The sequence below is a fragment of the Chlorocebus sabaeus genome, unplaced genomic scaffold, assembly GCF_047675955.1.
Source record: "Chlorocebus sabaeus isolate Y175 unplaced genomic scaffold, mChlSab1.0.hap1 unalloc_scaffold_279, whole genome shotgun sequence".
Lineage (NCBI taxonomy): Eukaryota > Metazoa > Chordata > Mammalia > Primates > Cercopithecidae > Chlorocebus > Chlorocebus sabaeus.
In genome coordinates this window covers 38577-48677 of record NW_027327569.1, presented here as the reverse complement: position 1 = coordinate 48677, position 10101 = coordinate 38577, and the positions used below count along the sequence as shown (strand labels likewise).

The window sequence follows — 10101 nt, the reverse complement described above, 5'->3', positions numbered from 1 at the left end:
AATGGCTTATATTTGCCAAAACTTTTTCTGCTGAAGGTCTATTATTTTGTATCACTGCAGTGGTGCTTAGGGAACCAGACACCAAAACACAGTCTGAACACTAAGTGTTCAATGAGTTTCCCTGGTAGACAATATTTTACAAATGCTGTCACTTGTTAACTGAGGAGTTGAGCCGATGCCATGTGATTACACCAAGACAGAGTAGGCTCATTAGATTTAACTGAGTAGTAAATAAAACCAATAATTGATATTTGGTAATACTAATGTCACAATTTTAAAAATTTCTATTGCACAATATCAAGGTAGAAAGGAATAAGAGGAAATGCGACACATGTTTTTTAAAATGACATTTATATCACGACTTCCAGATGCTATTCCTGTGAAATCACAGAAATTCCCAACTCAGGTTGTTTTTGGGCAAGAAAAACTACTTTTTCTTACGTAGTAAAAATGACAAATGTCTAATGATTTTTAGTCATCTAAAAAAAGAGGGATGGCTTGTCTAACATACTTCTAAGATTTTCAAACGAAAATATTCAGGACAGCACAGTATTAGCAGAGAGATGAGCAAGCAGATCAAAGGGAAAAAAAGTGTTAATGACCCAGCATTTATATGGAAAGTTGAGGAATGATAGAGTAGGCACTGTAGAATAGAAAAAGAAATCACATGCATTTTAAAATATGAGACAAACCAGGCTGGCATCTACTTGGGAAAATGCATTGTATTCTTCTCTATTCCATGAACCATAATCAACTTATTATATATTCAAATGTGAAAGATAAAACCAGAACACTTTCAGAAGTCACAGGAAGATTTTTTCTTTTTCCGAAGGATTAGGCAGAATTTCTTTTATGTAAGAAAACAGTAATAAAGGAACAGACAAACTCAAACATATTAAAATTTAGGGAATAAAAAGAAAATAGAGTGGGCAGGGCATGGTGGCTCACGCCTGTCATCCCAGCAGCTTGGGAGGTTGAGGAGGGCGATCACCTGCGGTCAGGAGTTTGAGACCAGCCGGACCAACATATCAAAACCCTGTCGTTTTGTTGTTTGTTTGTTTGTTTGTTTTTTGAGACGGAGTCTCACATTGTCGCTTGGGCTGGGGTGCAGTGGCAACATCTTGGCTCACTGCAACCTCCACCTCCCGGGTTCAAGCAATTCTCTTGCCTCAGCCTCCCGAGTAGCTGGGATTACAGGTGCCTGCCACCAGGCTCAGCTAATTTTTTTGTATTTTTAATAGAGACAGGTTTTCATCATGTTGGTCAGGCTGCTGTGGAACTCCTGACCTCATGATCCGCCCACCTTGGCCTCCCAAAGTGCTGGGATTACAAGCCTGAGCCACTGTGCCAGGCCTAATACCCCATGTTTACTAAAAACACAAAAATTAGCTGGGTGTGGTGGTGGCTGCCTATAATCCCAGTTACTCAGGAGGCTGACACAGGAGAATCACTTGAACCCGGGAGGCGGAGGTTGCAGTAAGCAGACATGGCGCCACTGCACTCTAGTCGGGCTACAGAGCAAGACAGTGTCTCAAAAAAAAAAAAAAAAAAAAAAAAAAACCCTCAGGTATCCAGATAAGAGGATACAGATGTGTCCACTGTCATAAATTCTTCACCATGCTACAAGAGGGAAACTGACATTTTGGTGAATCTTTGTAAATCACCAATTTATCTATCACACTTTTATTTCAGCGGTAGCATTGACAAAGCTAAGTCCTACAATTCCATTTGAAATTACCTTTGAAAAGAACAGACCTTTAATACTACACTCACTCTGGGCAATAAATAAATACGAATTTTTAGCAAATAAAATACATCATTTTACTTTGCCCCTTTGGAAATAGTATGTTTATCTTTCAACCTGTACAGATAAAATGTATCTTACAGTCAATGAAAAACTGAAACTCAAATAAGTGGAGAAGCCTTTTCAAGGTAACAAATTCAGGGAGAGGCAGTGCAGACTCCAACACCTTTCTAAGTGTCACGGCAGGCCATTCTATCCCTTGGGACACCCATCCTGTTCAGTAAAGTACTCAGTGACCACCTAGGAGGCACTGGCACTGCTCTTTGTCCTCCTGTGCGCCTTCAGTGCATTTTAATGTTCAGGTTGTTGCACATCCTCTCTGGGGTGGGTTTTCCTTGTCCTTTGGGACAGATTTTCTCTCTACACAAGTCTGAGACAATCTAGAGAGCAGAAACCATTTCTGCCTTTTCCTCTCAATATCACCATCCCATTGGCAGACCATCAATGTGTCTCCGAGGAATAAAAACTCCGGCTGGAGGAACAGTTTTAATGACCTAGCTTTAATCACATTACGTTGTATTGTCCATTCATTTTAATGTCCTAAAAGTTTAATAACCCCAAGGGGTCACCATTTTAGATGAAACTATACCAGAAGATTCCTCTAAGGCCAAGAGCATCCAGCTACTCCCCTGAGAGACTCTACCCCCTACCTCAGGCTGTCCTTGGCGATGAGATGACCCCGGGGCTGATACTCACTAGACCCTCCAAAAGACATGGCCACTGTGGGTATCCTGGGTCATCCCCAGACAGTTCTAAAATACCAGGACTAGGAAAATACAGGAGGGTGGTTGAGAACTCAACACCCTGTAAAGTTTTCACGTGGGGACCTCAACCTAAAGACATTTTGGTAATATGTACACTTAGGAAAGATGAAAAGAAGAGAGGCACAAAGATTTTTTTTTAACAGTAGAGTGTCAGATGACTTATTCTCCGCTTTCCTGTCATGTAAAGTGCTTGGAAACAGAACAATATTTTGACCAGCACTGTATTCCCAGCACCTTACGAGGCCGAGGCGGGAGACAAATTAAAGTCAGGAGTTCGAAACCCACCTAGCCATCATGGCAAAACCCTGTCTCTACTAAAAATACAAAAATCAGTTGGACGTGGTGCTGGGAGCCTGTAAGCCCAGCTACTTGGGAAGCTGAGGCAGGAGAATCGCTTGAACCCAGGAGTCAGAGGTTGCAGTGATCTGAGACTGCATCATTGCACTCCAGCCTGACTACAGGGCGAGACTCCGTCTCAAAAAAAATATATATATATATATATATATATATATATATAAAATATACATTTAAAATTATTACATGTAGATAGTATTTGAAGTCATGGGACTGACTGTAGGTAGAAACAAGAGAAGGCAAGGAAAGTTTTTATATTTATATTTATATATAAGTATATAAAATTAATATACATAATTATAATATATAAATATAACATATAGGCTGGGCACAGTGGCTTACACCTGTAATCCCAGCAATTTGGGAGTCCGAGGTGGGCAGATCACTTGAGGTCAGCAGTTCGAGACTAGCCTGACCAACATGGAGAAACTCTATCTCTACTAAAGATACAAAAATTAGCCAGGCATGGTGGTGGGTGCCTGTAATCGCAGCTACTCAGGAGACTGAGGCAGGAAAATCACTTGAACCCGGAAGGTGGAGGGTGTGGTGAGCCCAGATTGCGTCATTGCACTCCAGCCTGGGTGACAAGGGTTAAACTCCATCTCAAAATAAATAAATAAATAAAACAAGAAATATATATTTACGTCTAAATATATAATTGTAATACATAAATGTATATATAAATATACATTTATTATAAATTTATTGATATATGAAATATGCTTATTTCTGAGATAGGGTCTGGCTCTGTCACCCAGGCTGGAGTGCAGTGGCACTATCATAGCTCATTGGAGCCTTGAACAGATGGCTCAAGCGATCCTCCCACCTCAGCCTCCTGAGTGGCTAGGATTGGATACACACACCACCATGCCTAGCTAATTTTAAAATTTTTTGTGGAGACAGGGTCTTCCTTTTGTGCCTAAGCTGGTCTTGAACTCCTGGGCTCAAGTGATCTTCCTGCCTCAGGCTTCCAATGTGTTAGACGTGGGCCACTGCATCTGGTTTAATGCATTTTTTAATTTGCGAGTTTATATTATTTAATATTTGAAGTACTGAATGTGTTGAACAACCAACTTGCGGAATTACCGAACAATGGATGGTCAGCTCTCATGTCCTGGTTCAAATCGCCCCAGCACACCATGGCTAGAAACCTTTCAGCTAACTTCCACTTATATGTCCTGGGGCAGGACAATGTCACTTGGCCAATCCCCAGTAAGAGGGACTCTGGAAAGGCAAGAAACTATTCTGTTCTCTATAATGGAACCTCACCAGGGAGAAGGCAGCTGGGAGGGCCAGCTGGGCCCTTCAACCAGAAGCTTCCACCATCGACCCACTGCCCTAGAACTACACCGTGCTGGGCATTTGGGGCACTGTTATGAGCAAGAGTTCCCATTTTTCTTCTCATGGGACCTTCATGCTAGTGGCAAGAGACAATTTTTTTTTTTTTTTTTTTTTTTTGAGACGGAGTTTTGTTCTTGTCACTCAGGCTGGAGTGCAATGGTGTCATCTCGGCTCGCTGCAACCTCTGCCTTCTAGATTCAAGCAATTCTCCTGCCTCAGCCTTCAGAGTAGCTGGGATTACAGGATTGCACCACCACGTCTAGCTAATTTTTGTATTTTTAGTAGAAATGGGGTTTCACCATGTTGGCCAGGCTGGTCTGGAACTCCTGAGCCACTGCACCCAGTCAAGAGGGAGATTTTCAATCAATAACTATAATTGTGATGAATGCCAGAAAGAAGAATGTGTGTGATGAGAAAGGGACCTAAGTTATTGTCTCATATTTTAACACTTTCACAGGCAATAACTAACAACTGAGAAGCTTAAAACAACACACACCTTTAAGCCAATTTTGGCAACCTAGGAGTTGAGCACATTTTAGCGGATCCTGTGTTTGGGATCTCACGCTAAGCAGCTGGGCTGCATCCTCATCTGAGTCTCCACCAGGGCAGAATCCATTTCCAGGTCCGCTGAGGTTGCTGGCAGAATTCATTTCCTCGGACCCGCTTGGCAAGGGCCCAGCTTTTTGCTTCCTTGCCTACGGGGCCCCTCCAAAGGTCTTTTCTCAGCACATCATCTCCCTCCGGCAGCGCCTGCAGGCCGAACCTTTCTCTCAAGTGTGCGAAGGTGATGCACTGTGACAGTGACATCCCATTGCTTTTGCCAGGCTCTATGGGTTAGAAGCCAGTCACCGGTTTGCTCGTACCCAAGGTCAGGAAGACTATACAAGGGCATAGGTTATTGGGGGGTCAGCCACTTTAGGGTGTGGCTGCCACCACTGAACTTGGTGAGAATTTAAGGGTTGGTAGGAGCTGGCCAGGTACAGGGGTGAGGGTGTGTCAGGCAGGGGTGAGGGCATGGAGGGGGATGCAGAGGCCTGCACCCTGGAATGTCCTTTCACTCCCTGAGGTTTTGTTCTCCTGATCCCTGAGTACATCCCAGAACACGGTGGGGCCCTAGCAGGGGAGAGGGAGGGAAGCCTGTGTTGTTCATCTGGGGAGCTTGTTAGGCAAATCAGATTAGGGGCCAGGCTTTCAGTGGTGGGTGTGAGCGTGGGAGTGATGAGTGTTCAGGTGTGTGTGGGAAGAGCGATGGGGATGAGGTCAGCCTCAGCCACCATGAAGACCTTAACTGTGCATCCACCCATCCCAGCAGTATCCCTGAGAGTGCCTTCAGGGTGCAGGTCCTGTTTTACGCAGGTCCCAGTACCTGGGACCACAAGTACGCGCCACCACGATCGGCTGTTTTTGTATTTTTAGCAGAGATGGGGTTTCATCTTGTTGGCCAGGCTGGTTTCGAACTCCTGGCCTCAAGTGATCCACCTGCCTCGGCCCCACAAAGTACTGGGATTACAGGCGCGAGCCACCGCGCCCGGCCCTACTTCACTCCTAAAGCCCACCATACGTGCTTCCAAATGTTTGCTGAATCACAAAGTGAACGAGTGAATGGGAATACGTGACTTCGGGCAGCAGGCAATCCTATTCCTTGGACCTCAGTTTCACTTTTTGTAAAGCAAGCCTGTCTCTCGCACTCTGCCCTAAAAGCCTGAGTTCTGGGCTTGAGATGAACACGTCCTGTAGAGCAGACTGCAGGTGGACGTAGAGCTGGGTCTTCTAGGAGGCCAGGATCAGGCCAGCTCTTGGGACCGGTCCTCCCGCGGAAACCTGTACGCCCAATCCCAGCACCGCCCCGCCCAGCCTCCATTTGTTCCCCTAGGTCCCGCCCTCTCCGCGCGGCTCGCTCCCCATTGGCCGGGGGGCGGGCCCTGGCGCCCGACTCCGCTGGGGGCGAGGCGGCGGGCGGCAGGCGGGGCCCTGTGCACCTGCATGGTGTGTGTTCAGGCCGCAGCCCCGCGACAGCTGCAGCTCCTTGATACGAGCCGGATTCTGAGCGTGGAACACGGGCTGAAGCGGCGGCAGCGGCACCGCCCCGGGGCTCCGTGGTTGAGGCTGCCTCGGCTCTGTCGGCTGCTCAGATGCGCTCCAGTAGGCCCAGGCGCCGCGGCGAGGAGCGAGCGCTCCGAGGCGGCAGCCTGAGGTGAGAACGGGCAACTAGGTCTCCGGACCTGGCGGGGGTCTCTGCCCCGGGCGTGGCGGCTCCCAGCTGGGTTCCGCAGGGTCCGAGGTCGGGATCCGGGGTCCTTGCGCCTGGGCTTTGTCTCGGCCTCGGGTGGCACCGGGGGCTTCGCGCCTGCTACGATATCGCGTGGGCCCGCGCAGGGGTCCCGGTCGCCCTGCCGGTAGGGGCCAGTCCCCTCTGCTCCCCGGCTCCCCGCGTCTGCCGCGGAAGGGGCTGCATGGACCCGGGCGCTGGCTTCTGAGCCGAGATGGCGTCACTGCACTCCGGCGTGGGCGACCCAGTGAAACTCCGTCTCGAAAAAAAAAACCTGGTCAAGTGTTTTACCCAGCCTAGGTACGTGTGGTAGAGCCGAATGAAAGCTTAGATAAAAGACGACTTGAGAACTAGCCCAGCAGAGGAATCAGGCGGGATGTGTTGTTACTAAGTGAAATTTGCACCTGTTTTCTCCCAGGCCTCGTTGAGTTGTGTACAACAGAGAGCTCAGGTGTTGGGGGCAGTTGACCGGTTGAAGAATGCATTGCTATTATGGGAGGAACATTGGGCTTTGAAAAAGCAGAACTGGATCCACGTTCTTGCCTGGTAACTGTAACTATCATCTAGTTTGTAAAGGGGAACGCAGTTCACTGAAAAATTCTTATGACAGTGGGGAAAGGATTGGGGTGTCTGCATTGGTTTGTGTAATATAGGTCATATGAACGAGCATTTAGGCTGGAGGGAGGCTTTTCATCTCTATAACTTTACTTTCACAGGACAATTCCATCATGATTTGAAGATTTTTGAGTGAAAACTACATTGTTCTGCTATGTGTTTCGGGGCAAATTTATACATACAATTTGCTTAAATATTTCAGATGATACAAGAATATATGTGTGGGGTAAAAAGCTGAACTTTGCATTTCCCCTTCTCTAGAAGTAACCATTGTGAATAGTTAAGTCTGTTTTCCGGCTATTTTGTATACTATAAATACACTGTGAACATTTGAGTGTGTGTATACATGTATGTTACACACAGTTTTAGAGATGGAATATTGCTGTGTTGCCCATGCTAGTCTCAAACTCCTGGGCTCAAGTGACCCTCTCGCCTCAGCCTCCCAAAGTTTTGGAATAACAGGCGTGAGCCACCGCGCCTGGCCTGCATGAGTATATTTAGTAATTGCTAAGTTACTCTGTTCAGTACGTGTCTATTGAACTCCCCCATGTGCCAAGCATTATTCTGAATACCCTATACACACCAATTGACTTAACTTTTAGAGCAACTCTCTTATTGTGGCCCTTTTACAGTGAGGAAACTGAACCACAGCGAGCCTGGGGACGTCGTCTAACATCACACAGCCAGTGCTGTTGGAATTGAGGTTTGAACCCAGACAGCTGGCTTCAGATCTCTTAGCTGTTATCACAGATGGCACACCCAAACCTTAGGGCCCTCCCAAGCCTTGCCTGAGCTCTGCGAGAGCCGTGTATGTGAGGTTTCTTTCCTCTTTAGGAACAGAAGTCTTGGAATTGTCGCACACCCTGGTAGGACCTCTTGAGGACCAAAAACAGGGATTCTTCAAGCCTGCCCCAAGGGCCAGATCTCTGATTTAGCTACTTGGAAGGTAGATGTAGAAGAGAGTAATTTTACCAGAACAAAAAGTCAGGGTGGCTGGGCTGACTCGGCCAGACGCAGTGGCTCATGCCTGTAATCCCAGCACTTTGGGAGGCCGAGACAGGTGGATCACCTGAGGTCGGGAGTTCGAGAGCAGCCTGGCCAACAAGTTGAAACTATGTCTCTACTGAAAATATGAAAATTAGCTGGGCGTTTTGGCGGGTGCCTGTAATCCCAGGTACTTGGGAGGCTGAGGCAGGAGAATTGCTTGAACCCGGGATGCAGAGGTGGCAGTGAGCTAAGATTATGCCACTGCACTACAGCTTGGGTGACAGAGCGAGACTTTGTCTCAAAAAAACAGAAGGAAAGGGAAGGGGAATGCCTGGGCTGACTCATAGGGAAGAGGCCCTACAGCAGCCGTAGGACCTTGGCCACTTGGGTGGAAAAGAAGGAAGGAAGAGCTTCACCCATGGCGGTGACCTGGACTGCAGAAACCACACTAAACAGTTCACATCCTGGAACCTAGCCACCCCATTTGCTTCTCTTCTCCTTGGGTAGAGGGTTTGGGGCGCTTTCTACCCTGGAGGCTGAGCAGTGCAGCTTCTAACCAGGGTAGGCGTTTGTCTGTCCCTGGGAATACAGACAGCGTTCTCATAAGCAGCCCAAATCCTCCTGAACAGCTTTTTGTAGGGTGGGGCAGGGCGGGGCAGAGGGTCATTTTGACTCATAGGTGCCTTTTCCACTTTCACTGCTGATAACTGTGTTACAGATTGAAGTTTTGTTTTTGATACTGAAGAGGGCTTAAGAGAGTGAGCTATTATGGCACATCTAAGTCTACTAAAATAGAACCACAGGGTAGTGTAGGAAAATCTCTTCTAAATTATGGATCACATATGGTGAACGTTAGAAGCCATGTGTACCTAAGTTGAAAAATCAAACCATGTCTTGTATTTGGGTGACCCCGGTAAGTCTGGATGCCACTGCGCCTTGTGTGAACACAGGATGCTGAGGTGCAGGGATCAACAGGCTTTTTCTGGACATCTTGCGCTTCTCCCTTGGGGTAAAATGGGGCGGCAGTAGCAGCGCACAGCTGTAGGGCCCCTAATATTTGTCAGCTGGTTTACATGTGGGATTCCATTTAATGCAATCTTGGAGGTAAAATTATGTTATTGAAGATGAAGATAGAGGCTTAGAGAAGTTAAGAAAATTGTTCAAGGTCACATCATTTGTTTTGTTTCGTTTTGTTTTTGAGACAGTTTTGCTCTTCTTGCCCAGGCTGGAGTGCAATGATGCGATCTCGGCTCACCACAACCTCTGCTTCCCAGGTTCAAGTGATTCTCCTGCCTCAGCCTCCCGAGTAGCTGGGATGACAGGTATGCGCCACCACGCCGGGCTGATTTTGTATTTTGAGTAGGGATGGGGTTTTTCCGTGTTGGTTACGCTGGCCTTGAACTCTCAACTTTGGGTGATCCACCCAACTCAGCCTCCCCAAGTGCTGGGATTACAGATGCGAGCCACTAGCCTGGCCAAGACCATGTAATTTCTTAAGTTGAAAGATGAAGTACTGGATGAACTCAGAAGTTTGACTTCAAGGCCCTTGATCTTTCCATAACACGTGGTTCCTTCCCTGGTTGGTCGGAGTGACTGAAGAACTCAAGGAAGCTGTGTTTTGTGGAAAGAGGACCTGAGGGGTGTATGGTCTTTCCAGGCTTGGAATTTGCCATGCTGGGCTTCTGAATTGTGTAGCTTGACCATATAGAGAAGCCCCTCATTTAAGACTTATTCTTTGAGGAAAATGAAGGAAAGCCGTCCACATGAGACAGGCAGTGGCGACTTTCTCAGAGCTGCTGTGGCAAGAGAGTCGGCACCGTCACTTGCGTGTGGCAGAGACTGACATGCAAGTGAGTGGTGGATGAGGAGTGGGGAAGCTTCAGGATGGAAAGAACGGCTCCCAGTGGAGGCTGTTGTGGGGGCTGGAGGCGGCTGTGCAGAAGTGGGGTGTCCTATGTGATTGGTTA

At 47.4% G+C, this 10101-nt stretch overlaps 1 long non-coding RNA gene across 1 annotated transcript; it reads left to right on the top strand.

The window, feature by feature from the left end:
• The first annotated feature begins 6154 nt into the window (after window positions 1-6154).
• On the top strand, window positions 6155-9769 carry LOC119623793 (uncharacterized). The gene is made up of 3 exons (XR_012092340.1): window positions 6155-6832; window positions 6951-7078; window positions 9340-9769. It is a non-coding gene; the product is annotated as an uncharacterized lncRNA (long non-coding RNA).
• Window positions 9770-10101: the final 332 nt, after the last annotated feature.